This window comes from Mixophyes fleayi, chromosome 1 (genome assembly GCF_038048845.1).
Source record: "Mixophyes fleayi isolate aMixFle1 chromosome 1, aMixFle1.hap1, whole genome shotgun sequence".
Lineage (NCBI taxonomy): Eukaryota > Metazoa > Chordata > Amphibia > Anura > Limnodynastidae > Mixophyes > Mixophyes fleayi.
In genome coordinates, this window is record NC_134402.1 from 232868471 (window position 1) to 232887916 (window position 19446).

The following is a 19446-nucleotide window of genomic DNA, read 5'->3' on the forward strand; positions in this document are numbered from 1 at the left end:
AATAAAATTTAAAAAAATGCTAACTTAAAAGATTTATGTTCTTCCTAGCTATTTCACATATTATCTGTTGACCATCACAAATTCAACTAATGTATTCATTCATTCATTTATTTTTGATTAATCAAATAGTTATTAAAAAAGAGGTTATACACTGAAATAACAAGTAAAGAAAAAATAGAAATTGTTTAAAAATAGAAAACTAAGCTATTTCTAAATGTATCATGGGTTTATAATAGTTGTTTACCTGTATCCAGACTAAAAAAGAGAGAAAACCAACAAATACTCATTTAAAACATATGTAAATGTTAGCAGCCCCATTAACCACAACCGAATATTAGTTTTCCCTACATATAAGTTCCTGATTCTGTGCTGTTACTTCTGGGCAACCGCTCACTGTGGTAACTCTCCATGGTAACAGTCTGGGAATCCTAAGAAGCTGAATGCTGACAAATTTTGCATTCTATTGTTCTTGCGTTATTCCGAACAAAGTGCCACAAAAAGAAAGCGTAGAAAATGAAAAGGTGGTAGTTTCATGGATTAGCCTTCCTGCGGAGGTGATATTGCTAATGCCATAACGCAATGTATTTACTCTTGAAAGCTGTAATATAGTTTTGAAGAAAAATAATCTACAATATATAAATATATTGTGTACTCTTCCATTATATTATGAAAAATGTTTCAATTGTTTTATGAACAAAGTATTGCTATTTTATGTAACAGTGCTCTAGTACTCTAACCTGTTTATTGTATAGTGCCCAGGTCAATGTGTGTGAAAACCCTATTTCTTTCTATTTTTGGATGGCTATGTAGTGATGTCAAATGTTATCTTCAGCTCCTCAGCAATATTAGCAATCTTTTAGATGCCTGTTTCTCTACGCTTTGCCTGTCCAAAACAAATAAAGTTTAATAGCAATGCTTCAAAATCGTTGCTGAGATCCCATCTTACTACATTGTTACATATGGTATGGGAAGCTGTACAATAGAAATAATATACTATATATATTTCATCAGTCCATCTTGCAGGAAGATTAAAAAAAAATAGGTTTAAAGTGTAATTACAATTTTTTTTTAATAATTCTAATAATTTTCTTGGTTTAAATGTTGACTAAAAGTGTAATTTTTACTACTGCTGAGCATAAGGTTTGGCTTGTAACTGTTCTTCAAATCAGAGGTATGGATACTGGAAACTAAGTGCTTTTGACATCATATTATAATTATTGTGCTTTATGTAGATAGTGACCATATATAAAGCAGTGTATTACAGAGATATAATTGTTTGAGTGCTTTCCACAGACAGAAAATAATTACCAGAAAACAAATAAAAGCTATTATTAATTTTACATAATACATTATATTTTGAGTATAGTTTTCCTTTAGCATAAAAATGAGGTATTAAAATGTATGTATTTCAATGTAGTAAGCTAACATGTCTAATGCATCTCCCTCTAATATTAGAAGAGATTCATTTTTTAATTCATTGATGAAATGATGACAAAGTATTTCTCTTAAAACTGTAAAAATAAATGACCTGACTTCAGGATATGACAGCTGCTGCAGGTTAATATGAACACTCTCATTTTAAGTGCAAGCCAGACCTAAACAATCCAAGATGTCAGCCACATTTGAAAGGATGTCTGTGTTAGGTAAAAATAGGAATAGCAGAGGAAGAAAGAGCAATGCATCAAAGTAACATTTTCCTTTACATCGCCTGAAAGCACACTGTGGGAGTGGGTTTAGTAAATTCAGCTATGTTTCACTGCACCAAACAGTAATGTGCTATATGTCTGTCGGGTGTAGGGAAAATACACAGAGGCAAATGTACACTATATTTCTCTACATGTACACTATATTCCTCTACATGTACACTATATTTCTCTACATGTACACTATATTCCTCTACATGTACACTATATTCCTCTACATGTACACTATATTTCTCTACATGTACACTATATTCCTCTACATGTACACTATATTCCTCAATATGTACACTATATTCCTCTACATGTACACTATTTTCCTCAATATGCACACTATATTCTTCTACATGTACACTATATTCCTCTACATGTACACTGTATTCCTCAATATATACACTATATTCTTCTACATGTACATTATATTCCTCCACATGTACACTATATTCCTCAATATGTACACTATATTGTTCTACATGTACACTATATTCCTCTACATGTACACTATATTCCTCAATATGTATACTATATTCTTCTACATGTACACTATATTCCTCTACATGTACACTATATTCCTCAATATGTATACTATATTCTTCTACATGTACTTTATATTCCTCTGCATGTACACTATATTCCTCAATATGTACACTATATTCTTCTACATGTACACTATATTCTTCTACATGTATACTATATTCTTCTACATGTACACTATATTCTTCTACATGTACACTATATTCTTCTACATGTATACTATATTCTTCTACATGTACACTATATTCTTCTACATGTATACTATATTCCTCTACATGTACACTATATTCTTCTACATGTACATTATATTCCTCAATATGTACACTATATTCTTCTACATGTATACTATATTCTTCTACATGTAATGTTTACATAACATATCAATTGCTGATGTTTGTTTGTACAAATTGCAAATTAAGGAAAAGATTAAAATTCAAATAACAAGCAGTTATTGTTCATTCTAAGGAAAATGTTTCAATTGCCAACTTGTCTTAAAATGTGTAATATGGTTAAACTACAGAATTCAGCTGAACAAAATGTATGAAAATTATATAAATCAATTAGAAAAAGTATTAAAATTATCCCTTTTATTAAAAAAAGAACGATTCCAAATGTTAAATTTTTATTTTGCCGTTTTGTGTTAGTGTTTAACCACCCCCATATAGGTTTTGTGTTTGTCTTTTCAAATATCTGCCAACTAGACATTTACTCTAAAGCATTTTTTTCAATTTATTTCCAATCTTTTCAGGGTTAAAACATCAAAAACAGGACTATAAACATGGGGTAGCAAAATGCCAATGTGCCACTGCCCTAAGATCTCTCAAGGAATTATAATCAACAGCTTCTTCTTATATAATCTGTAATCGCTTACAAGAAAAGCTCCCTTGCAGTTTCCCAAAACCAATATCTCTTCTATTATCTCACGTTGACTGGGGAGACTTGTTTTCATTCATTCCATTTGCTTCTTTTTTTTTAATTAAAGCAACAAATCAGCCATGTACCTTTGCTCCTTGGCAGCAAATATCTTGTCTGTAATATAATGTCAGTGTTCTACAAAACAAATATTTTTACATGCTTGTTTTCTTTTAAAAAATAAAGATACATTTAGAATGTCATAGTCTCCATTTTATTTTAATATGTTCATTGTAAAATTATGATTCCAGCATGTTTTTATGTAAAAAACTAAAACCCTAAAACGATGCCTGTTTAAGAAGATGTTCTCATAAGAGCAAAATCCTATTCATCTACAGATAGAATGTAAGTGCTCACTGTGTGCATTATACTGAACATGCCACACCATGCTGCAGTTATATTCCTGAATCTGATACACTCCTGCTATTTACATGCTTTGTCTACTGGTTGTCCAACTGGTTCTCCAGCAAAGCATGTGACTGAAGCCATGCTCAGAGCAAGGACTAGAGGCAATGTATTACATTTATGTTTACTGTTCCTATAAATAAACACTAATGCCTGAATAGTACATAGGATTTGTGGATTAACAAGAACATAACATGACAATGCAGGTAGTGCATTACATGTCCAAAAGCTTTGGTTCCAAAATGCATCTCCTGGTAAATCTTCTACGCTTCAAATTAGTGAAATATAAACGTGGGTACACATTAAGGGTAAGACGTCACATTCCTCATGCTTTAGCGGGACAAATAAGGCACTACAGCTCACCTCAGAGTCAAATCAATCTATCTAGTGGACCACACCCACTTGAGAATTTACCAAATATTAATATCTGGACAAGTCAAAATGTATGGACCAGACTTTGGGAATGCTTGGACTCTCAGAGGTGAATTTCTGTCATTCTATTCAGAAATAGACTGGCACTTGGCTAAAAATAAAAATGTTATATTTTGCTTTAAAGATGAGCTCATATTTCTGTTATGCATTTGAAAACAATATAGAAACTTGATCATAAAATGCCTTGCTCAAGGGGGGTTACATGATTTGAATATAAATGAAAGGGCAACAGGATACAATTGAAAATATCATTTGCTTCAACAACGTCTGCCATCTCAAGACTGGGAAAGATAAAGGACGCAATGGAATCCTTCTTTAAGATGGTGGCATTAAAATGAATGGCAGGGTTTCCACTTTACTAGCCTCTTGGTATGATTAATGCTAGCATTGCAAATGTATACAGGGAAATAAAAATAGAAAAATGTGTTGTTGAAAAGTTAATCTAAACATATAACAGTACAAATTGTAAAATGCTTATTTAACAACCTGCTGGAAATATCACTCATACAGCTGTAAGTTATTCCACCCAAACAGAAAATACCTTTAGTCAGTCAAGTGTTAGACTAATAAAAGCAAATGTCTTGTAGCTATGGGTTACAGCACATGTGTGTAGTTTACAGGACAATGATTTAATTTGTACATTGTTTTTAAGATAATGTTTGTTTATTGCACTTAAAAAATGGTAATATGTGTATGAGCAAATATTCTGTTTTGGTAAAAGCTCAAAACAGGTAGAGTTACAAGTTATCCAGGTTAACATTGTTTTGCGTAATTAATTTATTCTGCTATAACTACTTGACTTCACTGATAATAACACTACAACTATTATGTGGAAATGTCCGTTCATGTATTTAAGGAGGAGGCCAGGCTGGGTACAGAGCAATTTGCTACTCTCCATGGTGCTGAACCAGAATATAACAGCTTTGCTTAATAAATCCTTCAGTTATTTGCCTACAGCATTCTTAACTAAAAGATGCAAAATGTTAAGCAATGGGGTAGGCTTATCAAACATTCAAAAATCAAGAAGTGGAAGTGTTGCCCATAGCAGCCAATCAGATTCTAGCTCTCATTTATCTAGTACATTCTAGAATGTTTTAGTTGGTTTGATAAATCTACCCCCATGTTGGAAATACAGTTAAACCCCCGTTTTACATTTTTTTTGAAGGGACCAGGACGAATTGGTGTAAAATCCAGAAAGGAGGGGAAAGTCTAAATACACCCCAAACTTCAAGTGAAAAAAGGGAAACACACACAAGGCAGTTTTGAACAGACCAAAATGGGTAATTGTGTTAAGCAGTTTTTTCAAGCATGTAAAATGTCTTGCCATGAAAAAAACCTCATCAGCACAGTAAAATAAAATATTAATTTATGGGAAAAATACTTTATGTTAATCTGAGCAACTATATCCAGCCATGTATTAGGCATGTACAGTATACGCTACCACAGAGTACCATGACAGTACATGGTATCTGGTAACCTGTGTGGTATAAAATCAGAGGGTCCATTGAAATACATTAGGGAATGAGGGGTCTGTGCAAAGTGTAAAATAGGGGACGTAAAACGATGGTTTGACTGTTTACATTTTTCAAAATAAGCTAGTGGCTTTAGCTGCAAGCAGTTTTTTAAAAGAATGATTGAAAAAAATATATATATTAAAACCAAAAAACAGCCATGTTTAATATTAAATGTAGCTACTATAGAATTGATCAACTTCTTGTATATATTTTGGTATAAATTATAGTTAATGATTTGCTGCTCAGGGAAAGATTTATTTAATGCAGTAAACAAATTTTTGGGCCACAACAATAATACCATTAGGCTATAAAATATGCAGTAACCAAAACAATGAACATTATAATAAAATAGTAAACACGCAAAATCACGTTCAGCTATATTAGTTTAACACACCTTATGAAAATTGTATACGGATTATATATTTTGAAATAAGTTTTATTTCAACCATTTCTGCAGTGATCTGCTGCTGTTGATGCATTTGTTCTCATTGTTGCATGATCTGCAGCACACATGCCCTCTAGGGGCACATCTGAACAACACTTTTCCTACATCACCATGGAAACATGTAGTCATAGTAGTACAATTCTGGACAAAATTAAACTTATATCAAAGCTAGGACTGTGTGTTGATATAACGACTATAATGAATGCATTGACTTTTAACACGTTTTCACTGCTGTAATGTTTATTTTTTATTGTGCTAAACATCCCAAGAATGAGGATGTTTGTATAAAAATATCTGCCTTTTGTATTTATTTTTATTTTTCATGGCAAAAAGATTTTTATGAAAAAGACCAGTGTAATTGCTCTTTAAATCATAAAAGTAAATTACAGTTACTTATTTTATTATCATTTTGTCTTAGTCATTGTTATTAATGTCATGTATTCAGAAATAATCTACAAATAGGATTATAGGACCTCATTTAGAGTCGGACGCAAAGTCCATTTAAGAAGTGTAGGAGTGGGAGTGTGCCGCAGCTTGGTAGGGTATTACGAGTGGTAAGCAAACCCAGTGCTGTCGCACTCGTAATACCCTATCGAGCTGCGAGCAGTTCCTGCAGCTAGATAGCCGCTTGCGCCACCTAATTCCTGCCGCACAGCTTTAGCCCTGTTTTGACGTGTGTTGCGTCTGCGCCTCACTGCGACTAGGATGTATTTACATGGTCATACCTTCACAATTCCGCGTTCCTCCCATTCTCTCATAGTGAGTCGCAAGCTGTTGCAAGTGTTAATTGCGTCCAAGATGCAGGCGGATTTGGTGCTTTCTGCACATGCGTGATAGCGTTTTTTTGCTGGATGCGCCTAAAACGGACTTTGCGTCCGACTCTAAATGAGGTCCATAAAGTTCAGTTTACTTTGCAGATCATTTATAATTAGAACCAATATAGATGCCTACATATAATTTAATAGTATATTTCTTGTTCAGTGAATCACAAAAATCTATATTTTAAAAAGCACAACTGATTTATAGGTTTATCTGACTAAGGTTGTGATGCATCATGCAATGGGGTAGATTTACTAAAGAATCTGAACTTGTGTTTTAGTTGGGTCTTGAAATGACCACAATTATTGAACTCTCCATAAACTTAGTCACTGCCGTATACTGACCCTTACAGGTAATGACAATGCACAGATGAGAGCTTTGAGCATCAACCTTTCTCTGAAACAAAAGTGTGCTGAGATAATAATGTCACTGCAATGCGAGTGATGCTAATACAGTATATAAAACTCCTGCTAATAATATCTGTCTAAGCAGTGAGTTCTGATTGTGTTACTTACAATTATGAGTTCTGATGTCATTACTTCAGTGTTTACTAGGAAAATGTGTAACATTAGGAATAATAACCCCCCCCACGAACTGTAAATTATTATGGATATTAGAAGTCACCTTGGAGATCTGTGACCTGTATGAATGCACTTGGCCTGCAGTCTTGTGTCTTTATATGGTCATGGAATTTCTCTGACTTCTAATATCCATATAACTTACAGTAAGAGATACATTATAACATATACAATATATATGAGACAAGTGGTCCAGGGAGCCACGTCTATCCCTTACATGGGTCACATGTTCACACTAGTTGTCTATAAGAATTCATATTTCCACATCTATACCCTTGTATACATATTCCTATAACCCTTTTTCAGCTACCCTGTTTTGTACCCCATTATTTATTTACAAACTAATAGAAATTAATAAGTAAAAAAAATATATTTCAACTTCTATCAAACCACTATAAATATTATAAGGTTAGAATACACTGACAGTGCAAATAAATAAAGCTTGTCACAATGTTTAGTATAAGAAGTATAGATAAATATATTCATAGGCCTTGTTGAAATGATGGTATTTGTAATTACTACAACTGATTGTGAGAAAAGAGGATTTGCCAATGGAGCAAAAGCATTGAAACTGTCTCATCAGACGTTGATGAAAAATGTGGTATATAAGACTCCATTTAGATTCCATTTCTCAGTGTGCTTGTTGAAGTCATTCCTCTGTTTAATATATTAACGCTTCATGCTGGTGTTCTTATTTCCTAATGTGATCTCATTCACAAAAGTTATGTGAGGCTCCTTCTGGCCTTAGGTTCACCTGTGAGGCATGTAAATACCAGGGTGCCCACCTCTGTATTAATCAAAAATATATATCTAATTTCTTGTTCCAGCATTACAGTCAGGAATTCTAGTCTTTGGTTATAAAGCGAAAAAAACAGAAAAACAAACACTTTTCCAATTTTTTCAGTTAAAGCCCAAAATCTGAGCCAGAAATAGTGCAAGTGGCAGATATGCACCAGAACTATACCACACTGCTTGCAATGCCAGCACTACTGTATTATGGATGCAGGAAGCAGGGCGGTGAGGGGTTTGAGTTGATGTGACAGACAGAGAGAGACTAAGCCTGAGAGAACGTCTGAGAGTGACAGAGAAAGAGAGACTGAGCCTGATAGAGAGAGTGAGTCCGAATAGGAAATAAAGGGGAAAATTACATAGAAGATAAAGAATTACAATGGCAGATAGAGATAGGTTGGTACTGAATTTATTTACCGCTCCCGCCACCCCCACCCCGGCACCCTGCCCCTCTCTGTTGTCACCTCACTTCCTCTCTTCCCTAAAAATCAATCTATCGTATCCTGTGCCCTGGCGCTCACCCCTGGCTTCCCTCTTCTCTCTCCCATGTCACCCTGTCTCCTGGAACCCTCTCCTGTGATCCATGACCCCCTTTACTTTCTTCCATCTCTCCCCTTGTACCTTGCATACGTTTCTATCTTCAAATAAAGACGCAAAAACACCAAATTATGTAGCGTTTTTGATGTGTTGTTTTTGTTTTTTGTATGATATATTTATTTCATTAACACTGCTTTTTTTGCATGTGAAAAAACAAGAATAATAAACACCAAATCTCCCCAATCGCTGGAAATGTAATTATAATTATGCAGATAGCATGCAGCACATCATAAACAGACACAATGTCCTCCTCCTCTTTCACCTTACATCATTTACACTTTTCAGCTACACACAATTTACATAATGATAACCAGTACATTTTCTATACTTACTATTTATGTATCACCACAACCCTGTGTCCTGCTCTAAAGACCCAGTGGGTGGTACAAGGAGTCAAAGGATTGCCATATAAATGACTTTACCCAGATGCCCTTTCTCCTTTTGAAGAGGATTATTTTCTTACTATTTTATGTATTTGAAAACTACAATGTTAGTTACATATCTGGTACTAATTCTAAGTACATTCGAAATCTATGTATATCATGTAAGAAATCCTGACTTCCAACATATTTAAAATGTGCTGTATATGATACATGATCCTTTATATCAACAATAGTTAAGTGTGAATTACAGTTATATACATTAGATAAAGTGCTTTTAGCTCCAAACCAGATACTGACATTTTGGCGAACTCCATTTATGTAGAACTGTAGTCAACTATAATCAACAGATACCTGTTAATATATTGTGTATCAGTAAAGGGACATTATAAATAAACAGTATGTACTTTTTTAAAGTATTTTTGTGTATTTAGAACTTGTATTGGAGACCCTAACAATGGTGCTCCCATGACTAAGACATGTTTTATTCAAAAGGTGTTCAGTAATGGAAGAATTATAACATGTCTTACAATACTTCAGCCACTGGGGTGCACTGTTCTATTGTGATTGTGCTGCAGTAGATCCTTTACTCAGTTCAGTAGATCCTTTATACCAAACCATGAAAACTTCTGTTTTTTAATAGGCATACAGAGGAATAAGGTTCTCTCTGCAGAAAAACATATATCTAGGTATATTACTGACAAGTGCACAATAACCCCTCTTTATGATTAGGTTATATTTTGATTTCTGTTTATTGCCATTTATGTCATTAAAAATACACACAGTAGGCCTGATGTTGAGTCAGATGCAAGTCCAACTCATGAGTGCAAAAAGCACTTTTAGCCAAGGGTCTGTCTTAGTTTGCACTCCGACTGAGACGGATCTCCTCCTTGCACCCCTCTGCGCTTAGAGAGGTGGAACAGGGAAGGTAGTGGGCGAGCCTAGCAATGTAAAGGCATGTTATGATGAGTTGAAAGCAGTTGCAGATAGGTCTCTAGAAGACGTATCTTTTGCAGGTGCATTCTGCTGGTGCAACAGATCTTGTTGATTTAAGAAAAGAATTAATAAAATAATTTAATTTTAAAAAAGCTATGTATCCCTCCCAAACAGTTTAACCAATACTTGTGCTGTTTGGGGGGAGAAGCATGATTATTTTATTTTTTTTACATTAATTTACTTATTCATTTATCTGCTTTACAGGACCGCCGTGACTGATACACTTAAGTGTATCATGTAAGGCAGATAAAGAGGTGTATTTGTGCAATTTGCATAATATTCTGAGTGACAGGGATCTAAAGATCAGTGCTACTTGGAATACTGTGTAAATTATAGGATGCAATTTACACTTATAATTTCAGTGTAAATTGCACCCAACATGAGGCCCAGTGGCAATTCAGATGGTTTATTCCTAAAGATGTATCATAAACATGATATAGTGTTAGTGTTATTTACGTTATGTTTTTAAATTGCCATTTCCACTGTATTGTTAATATGTATTTTATAATTATTAACAAGTACTTTTGTTAAATAAGAATGGTTAGAGGTGTGTACAATTAATTTTTATTTAGTTTATTTATTTATGAATGATCACTTCCAAATATTATTGATGAATTCAGTTAAACACTTTTAAGTTAAAATGTTTTTAACTGTAGATGAAATAAAGTGTAAACTAAAGACATATTGACAAGAACATTTGTTAAATATGATGTTAGTTAGGGCATGCATACTTCTGCCCTCTACATAGCAAAAGTGACTTTCATGTCCTATAATATATACTAATTGTTTATGAATTCAATTTTAAAAAGAAATTGCTAAAACGTTAAAAGATCCACCATTACTCTTGGGAAGTGCACTCACATTTTCTATGCATTGTAGATAAAAGTGATACTAATCAGGCATATCTTAAAAGAAGATCCAGTGGCACGAGAATATGTCACAGATCAGCAATGTAGCACAACTGAGGCCTAGAAATTGACAAAACACAATAGCCACATATGTATAACAGAAAGAGGAAGCACGAGATTGGCCATTAGGACCAGAAAGTAGGAATTTACATTTTATATCCCACCTATACATACATTTCAGTGTAATTACTGAAGTCATATAGATGTGTACATCTCAATTTTACATATGACCATATTTAAGTTAAATGATCTAAGCAAAAGACTAGATGCGGCAGACCTATTGGTGAACATAAAATACCACTTAATACACAAAGCCGCAGAGCACTAAACCTTACAATTAAACACAGGATCAAAATTATTCTGCTTAAGTTTAGGAGTTAGGTTGAAAAATGATATATTATGTTAAATATAATATTTGGAACTTTGCAATTTATTTCATTGGGAAAAAATGCTAATTTTTTACATAGCCTGTCAGTTTTTGTGATGACGCCACTCTCCTTGTCATCTGACTTCCACAGCCAGGGATTGGCTATAGATATCAGCACGAGGCAGTAGGAGTTAGTCTCTCATAATTATGTTACATCTGGACAAAGAGTGGTGGCCCATACAGAAACCGACTCTAAATAAACCTCTGTGATTTTCCTTTTTGGTTTTTTTCTGGCGATCTTCAAATCGCCACTCATTATCTGCGGTTGTCACCCCCAAACCGCCGGATTTATTGTTATCTCACAACCACCTCTTTTTTCCCGCGGTCTGTTAAATGCCAGCTTCAGCTAATTCACCCTTTCTATTCGTATCATGTAAAAAAAAAAAAAAAAAGCACAACAGCTATTTTGTTAAACTAAATTATAGATAATGTTGCGTTTTGTTAAACCGTGATTTTCCGGTGGGTTTTCAGCGCTTTTGCCTGTAAATCTTGCTATTTAAAAAATGCTGGATAAAGTCAGTTTCAATAAAGTGCCCTTCATTAAATGTCCCGCTAAAATCTTCTAATTCTGTAAAGACAATTTTCCCTGGCATATGAAACCTGTCACTCAGCCAGTCAGAGAGTAAGCAAGTGTCAATCTAAATATGTCAAACTAAGGAAGTAATTTACCAAATCACATACATTTTACCCCTGCTTGAGGATCTGTGTTTGCTTGAGAAGCTCAATCAGGTTAGGAAAAACGTTAAATAAAGATGTTGTTTTGCCTTTATATGGAACACAGATTTGTCAAGTTGGGGTAAGAAATAATCCTTTAAGAAATCACTCCTATATCTGTTCACTGAGATAGAATTTCCCATTTATTTCTACATTTATGTTGGGGGTGAAACTTCCTCTTTAATATTTATTTTAGACACACCTATGTTTTTGCAGCACTCGCCTGTTCACATAGCAACATGCATTGTGCGCAAGGAATCCTGTGTGCTATACTTCTGAAATCTTAGATTTTAAGATCAGGCAGGTATGTTGGCCATAGGGTTCAATCCCCTTGGTCGACAACATGTTTTAAAGATTTACAAAATGAATTGATAATAAATTTATTTTCCATTCTCATTCATGGCTGCTGTTATGGAGCTTGTGATTGTGGCATGTGCACACCTCTGTTCCTATGGTAGCAATTAAGACTGGCATAAAGAAATGAAAACACTACATTCTCTGCTGAGATATGCAAGAGCACAGAGGTCATGCAGGCTGAGGGAACATCATTCCCGAACTAGTGAGCTCTCCACCTTCATCCTCGTATGCTATATCTTAACATGCATTATAAACTGGCTGGAGCAAAGCTTTGACCAATGCAATATCGAGACACATTCAAACACACCCTACATCAGCCGCTCTTGTTCATTAGTGGACGCCCATAAGCCTCCAATACATTAGGTGTGCATTAAATGATTGAATGCGGAAAATAACCTTTCTGAGATTGTGCAAGGCCTCACAAACACCCTCAGGCTTCCTCCTGAAACATTATGCACAAATAACATCTCTCAGCCAAAAGCATGGGGGATGTCAGCAAAATGTATAATCTGTTACTATTTGTACATGTACAAAAACATAAGTCACGTTTAAAAATAATATTCAAGTCAATTATCTAATAATATAATCCCTATATTAAAAAGAATTCTGCTTCTCAATCATGACTGGCCTTCTAAAGGGATAAACACAGTATATCTGTGTAGCGAGAAATTCTATACAGCAGTCATAGCTAACAATCTGCATTTTATACTATTTCGTAATAATTTCATAAAATGGGCAATTCTGCAAAGAGCCAGGAATGGATTTTATTGGTCTATGCCATGCCATGGCCTATATATGCCTAAAATGTGTTATGTCAGTACATGATGTTTTTCTATTATTGAGCACACTCTATGTATTGTAAAACAGAGTGCGTTGCTAACATGTTATGCTAATTAGAATATCTATATGTCTATCTATCTATATTTACTTATATAATATATAGCAATATATTTTAATTTAAAAACATGTCTTGGCTAACACACAGTGGTTAATATTTTATTTCTGGCATGTTCACATTTGTATGTTTGTTATTGTTTTACTTTTTTATTTTTCCCTTCTACAACAGATGAAGAATTTTGATAACACAGTCTGAAGTAGCATTATTAATCTCTTCATACATTTGCAAACGTTGACTCATATCATTTAAAGCATCACATAGTACAAATGGAAAATTGCTTCCCAATGAAATAGCTGTCAATCACTTGCTTATTAGATGCACACAATAGTAATAACTAAATGTAATGTGCTACCCTGAATTTGCTCTCCATAGGAATTCTCCACCCCAATACCTTACCCGAAACATATATTACTAGTTGGATAAACAATTTTGGCATCATACATTAAAATGATGATGAACTAGGTTCTTTCCACCATTTGTCTTAGCTTGAAATTGTATTTGACATATGGTATAGTCCCTATTGTTGAACACATAATACACAAGCCATGCAAAAATATATGTATACGGTCCTGTAAATAATATGTGTGTAAACCGTGAGCTCTGATGCCATTGCTTATAATCTATGAGTTGGAGTATGGACCCTAGTGTATGAATGTGTGCATGTTTATGTGGTAGAGAATTTAAACCGTAAGCTCTAAAATGCTGTGTGACATGGTAGCTCTATATTAATAAATAATAAAATATGAATTCTGGTGTCATCACATCAGTAGTAATTAGGAAGAAATGTGTATTATATGGAATAACACACCCTCTACCTTAGGGGGTACACTATACCATATATAACATACCAATACAGACAACAGCATTGATATGATATCACAGCTTTATTGTGACTTGTTCAATATATAAACCTGCTTTAGTGACATTATTATAGCTAGTAGCATTAATATTATAAAATAAACTAACATAGACTGTTGATTGGGAAACGGTTAACAGTAACATTGTTGCTAATGTATATGTATAAATATATCCACCTCCAAATTATTACATTAAAAGAAAATAGAAGAGAGGAAGGGGATTATTGTACACATATATAATTATATATAACGATATACCTACATTGTTCAATGCATGTAATATCTAAGGTATACAAAATACATGAATAAGCAAACATGTATTCCCGTGGACCCACACGACAAATAGATAATATGTGTACAGTATTGAAATATGAACTCCTGCATGTGGATTTACTGAAATCAGGCCTTTTATACTGGTTTAATACACAATGACAGCAATAAGTACAAATAGAGACAAAGAGCAAAGAGGGCTATATTTGTCCCTACAAAGACACACCTTTCACAATATCCCACAACCTGAATCATCATCTGATCAGAATATACAGTCTTACCTTGTGGACCTCAAAATCCCCCTCTAAGTTTTCAACCTAGAAAAGACCAGAAAGTGTTGAAATATTTAGCCCTGCTTATATTTACACACAGCCCACTATGGGCAGAGTAACAGCTTACTATATCCATGAATGCTCTATGTTATTAATAGAATAAATGTATTATTATGGCATGTGTTGACATTTTGTATATACTATAGTATCTATCAACCGAGCAACTTTAGCTAGCAACACATATCTACATACATACATTGTATGGTATAATATATGCAGCTATGTAATTTCTGTAAATGGCAACAGCCCAACATGTAAGATAAATAGATAGATAGATAGATAGATAGATAGATAGATAGATAGATAGATAGATAATGAGATTGTTACTTATATGTTATTATGTGTATGGAAATAAATACACACAAAGCAAATAAATAGGTATGCACTGCACTACATCTAACAACCATGCAATGTACTCATTAGTTAAAATAAAAACTAATAATGCAAAATAAAAGAAAAAAATATGTAATAATCATGTATTGTGTTTTAGCTAAGAGAGTTTGCAGTTGCTTTGTCTAGGGCTTAGCTGAATAAATAGTTAGGTTAATTTTTTCTGACATTATAAAGTGTCTATGCCCTAGTTTGTAAGATTAAAATTATTCAATGGTCTAACATACTTTTCCTGTAGAACAAATGTATATTATTTACTGCAAATACAATGTCCTTTTAATTGGAACACCACTCTACTGTATAACTTATATATATATATATATATATATATATATATATATATATATATATATATATAGATAGATATTTATATATATATATATATATATATAGATATATAATCACAGTCATACAGTGGTGTATAATAATATAATAATAATATGGTGCATTTACATATCTATTTAGAGTCTGAATCAATGTCTTAAAAATAACATGGCAGATTAAGTGAAAAGAGTAACTCACCCACTGTGATATTCACTATTTCACTGTAATATTTACTATTATTAGTTATTTGTTCTTTAGAACAAACATAATGTGTTCTTTCCAATATTATCAGGGATGTTTGTGGGAAACTATATTGTAACAAAAAAAAATCATACTAAAAAATTTGCAGAAATAATTGTATCAATCTGGGATTTTGGGTAAAAGCAATTCGTTTAAAATCCAGTATTAATACTATAAATAATTATTCCGCGTTTGAATAAAGATAATTAGTTACAGCAGAACGTCGACAACTTCTAAGTATCTATTAATATATTCGTGCTAAAGATAAAAATAAGTACTTACTGTAGACACCAAACTAACACATTCTGTGCAGGACGCGGGCTTAGGAATTAGTGTTAGTGTTAGTCTTTAAAAAGTTAAGTCTGGCGAACTACGTCCTTTGTTTGCCTGTTTTAAGCCAGGCCTGATTAATTAATTTCACACTGTAGGTTCTCCATTTTTCCCACAGAAAAAAATCAGCCAAAATAGAGAGGGGATTCAAAATCAAGTTCAGTTTGTCCAATTAGCATGACAATGATGTCTGGGGGGAAAGAGGTCTCTCGAGGCAGAGGGTCTGCACTGATAGGCTGGACTCAACTGCACTCAGGGCATTTTCCCAGGCTTCACAACAATCCCGCAACTGTTTGTCTTGCATGGTAAACGTTTTGTTATGAAGTTTGTCTTCTAATAACAAGAAGAATAGATCATTAGTGCAGGGTCTAGACTGAAAAGACAAGCAGGAGGTGGGGATATATAGCATGGTAGCATGGAGTGCATATTGTATGGATTAGTGGGAGGGGAAATTATATATATATATATATATATATATATATATATATATATATATATATATATATAATGTATGGATTTGTGGGTCATACACACAAATGTATAAATATGTATGTACGGAATATAATGTGTGTGTGTGTGTGTGTGTGTGTGTGTGTGTGGTTAAGGCGTAATTGTAAAATACAATAAAGTAATAAAATACTTCTGCATAATCATTAGGTGTATATATACATGTATGCCTTCATTTCTCACTTACTTGTATATGTTGACTTGCGAGGGGCCATCCTTTAATGTTGTTGAGGATAATCATGAAACAAGAAGAACGTTAAAGTGTTTTCTTTGCAGGCTGTTGAAGTAGAGTGTATGTCTGTTTCTATGTAAAGAATTATCTTCCAGTGTCCGATATATCCTTTGGGTAGGCTGGAGGTGAGTGAAATGGTACCCAGCCCGGTCCATAGAAGGAGATTGATGGAGGAGAGAGACTAATCCGTCTGTTAATTTAGTAATATAATTTCATGTCTTGCACTTATTTTCTCACAACTCCCACAAGATGTGTCTGGGATTCAGTTGTGCTGCTCAGAATCGTCCAAGCTGTTGCAGACGTGTGCAGAAATCCTAAGAGAGGTTCCCATTCATTGTCCAGAGTGCATTGATATCTATTGTGCGAGCGCTGCATGATCTATTTTGCTTTTTATTCACGCCTTTTAGTTACCCCCCACTCAATAGCATAGGAATAACTTATGAGATCCCATTTAACTCCAGGAAAGAGAGAGCGAGCGATAGAGAAGCAAACCCAAAATCCTTGAACCAGCAACAAACATATAAGAACTTCCCTTAAACTTGGAAATAATTATGACTTTTGCAGCAGCGTTGATTGCAGTGTACAAGTCATTGGGCTGAGATACAGCATCACCTTTTATTTTGCCATCCTCTAATGGCTTCTGAAACAGACATTGCAAGGAGAAAAGCTTGTGCTTGAAAGCTGAGATTTAAAACTGACTATTCCAATTCCCATCTGAAATCGTTTCGATCTGGATCAAGTGACAGACAAGAATAAACAATGGATAAAAAAGGTGGTTGGGAAAGAAAATGCAAACTTGTTCTGCGAACCCTAGGACAAGGAAGACCTGGGTATCTCAACCGAAGATGCTCAAACCCTCGGCTAGGTTCTCAAGATCATCAAATCCATGAATCCATGAACAATGACAGCAACTACTGTATGGAAGACCCAACATCAGCTAATAACGCAGTGAGGTTTAGGCAGTGCAGTTATATATCTAGAAAGCAGTGACAGAGGTGTTGAGAGTGCAGCGAGAGAGCAGTGGGTGAGATGTTGATAGTGCAGTGCCTGAGGTGTTGAGAGTGCAGCGAGAGAGCAGTGGGTGAGGTGTTGAGAGTGCAGCGAGAGAGCGAGAATGCAGTGGGGTGTTGAGAGTCCAGGGAAAGTCAGTAAGTTGTCAGACGTGCGATGAGATGCTGAGAAAACAGCGAGGTGTTCAGAGTGCAGTGAGATGAACAGAATGCAGAGCAGTGTTGGGAGCCTGTGAGATGTGGAGATACAGTGAAGTGTTACGAGTCCAGTGAGATGCTGCGAATGCAGTTAGCTGTTCGAACAAGCTGATATTGAACCTAAATGTGTATGCAATGATAAGTTGGGAATAATGTGAGATGCTGAGGGTTCAGTGATGTGTTAAAGTGCAGTGAGAGATGCTGACAATGCAGCAACATGCTGAATGTACACAGTGAGGTGCTGATGTTGCAATGAGACGCTCATAGAGTTTAGAAGGATGCTAAGAGTACAATTAGTTCATTAGTATTTTGATGTTCTACTGAGATCCTGCGAAGGCAGCAGATTTGGGGTGTGTAGGAAGAATCTTGAGAAACTGACATACTTGAATTAGCTGTAGAATCACGGAATAATGTTGTAAATAACATTATTTGTAGCACATGAAATGATTTGATGTCTTGAAGTGTAGTTAGCCTTTGATCCTTCGGTGATGTTTAGGATGATCCTCCATCATGTGCATGCTGTGAATTAAGCACTGACACTGGAATATCGAGGGGTGATTAAGATATTAGGTTTGGATGTGCTGGGTGTAGTAAGCAGATCGTGCAGTGCCACTCTGGATGCTAGTTACGTGTGGCAGAATGCTGTCAGCACAGCCAGGTGATGGAAGTGTGTTAAATGCAGTGAGACGCGTGCTGGTGTGTCGCCGTGCAGTGAGAGCAGCGTGTGCAATGCAGTGAGAAAGATGTTGGCATAGATACGACGGAATATATAGGTGTTATTAGATAGTGAGATGATGTACGAATGATGCTTGCGATGCAGTGAAAAGGATGCTAGCGTGCAGTGAGATACTATATGAACAGTAAGCTCCTGAGAGATGCTTTGGGCTGAATGTTGGCAGTGCAATGGGATGCTGGAAGACATGAACAGTGGAATGAGATCTGATCCACACAGGAGATCTACGAGCTGAACCCTATTAACCCTATACCACCCATATCCAGCATCCCCCTTGCCTTTGATTGACAGAATGATGGGTCCCCTGTCTTATAGCCAGTCTCTCCTATGAACTCTTGAATCTTGGTCCTCACACATCCTTTGGATAATCTGCAGGTCCATTTTGGAAATGGAGGAGGACAGAAGGGAAAAAAATCCCCTTTTTTTGGTTTCTCCTACTTGCCTACACGCAGTGCTGCGTCCTGACGTCAAACCCCAGGATAGGTCAGCTGGATACACATTTTAATGCATTTTACTTCTCAGAAGGGGGAGGTATCCTCATTAACCCATGAACTGTGTGTATTTAACTGGGAAGGGGATATACTGGGATTTAAATATATTTATAGGTCTCGGTACATT

General features: G+C 34.9%; 1 long non-coding RNA gene across 3 annotated transcripts in view; it reads right to left on the reverse strand.

Annotated features, from left to right (window-relative positions):
- The window catches only part of LOC142151678 (uncharacterized), an 83556-nt gene extending 64310 nt beyond the window's left edge, over positions 1–19246 (reverse strand). Inside the window, exons 1-3 of one of the 3 annotated variants that reach the window (XR_012691228.1) lie at positions 19107–19246; positions 16843–17527; positions 14814–14849 (exon numbers count right to left, since the gene is read on the reverse strand). This is a non-coding gene — a long non-coding RNA (uncharacterized LOC142151678). The other 2 variants (XR_012691229.1, XR_012691227.1) reach the window with 2 other exon arrangements.
- Between the last annotated feature and the right edge of the window lie 200 nt (positions 19247–19446).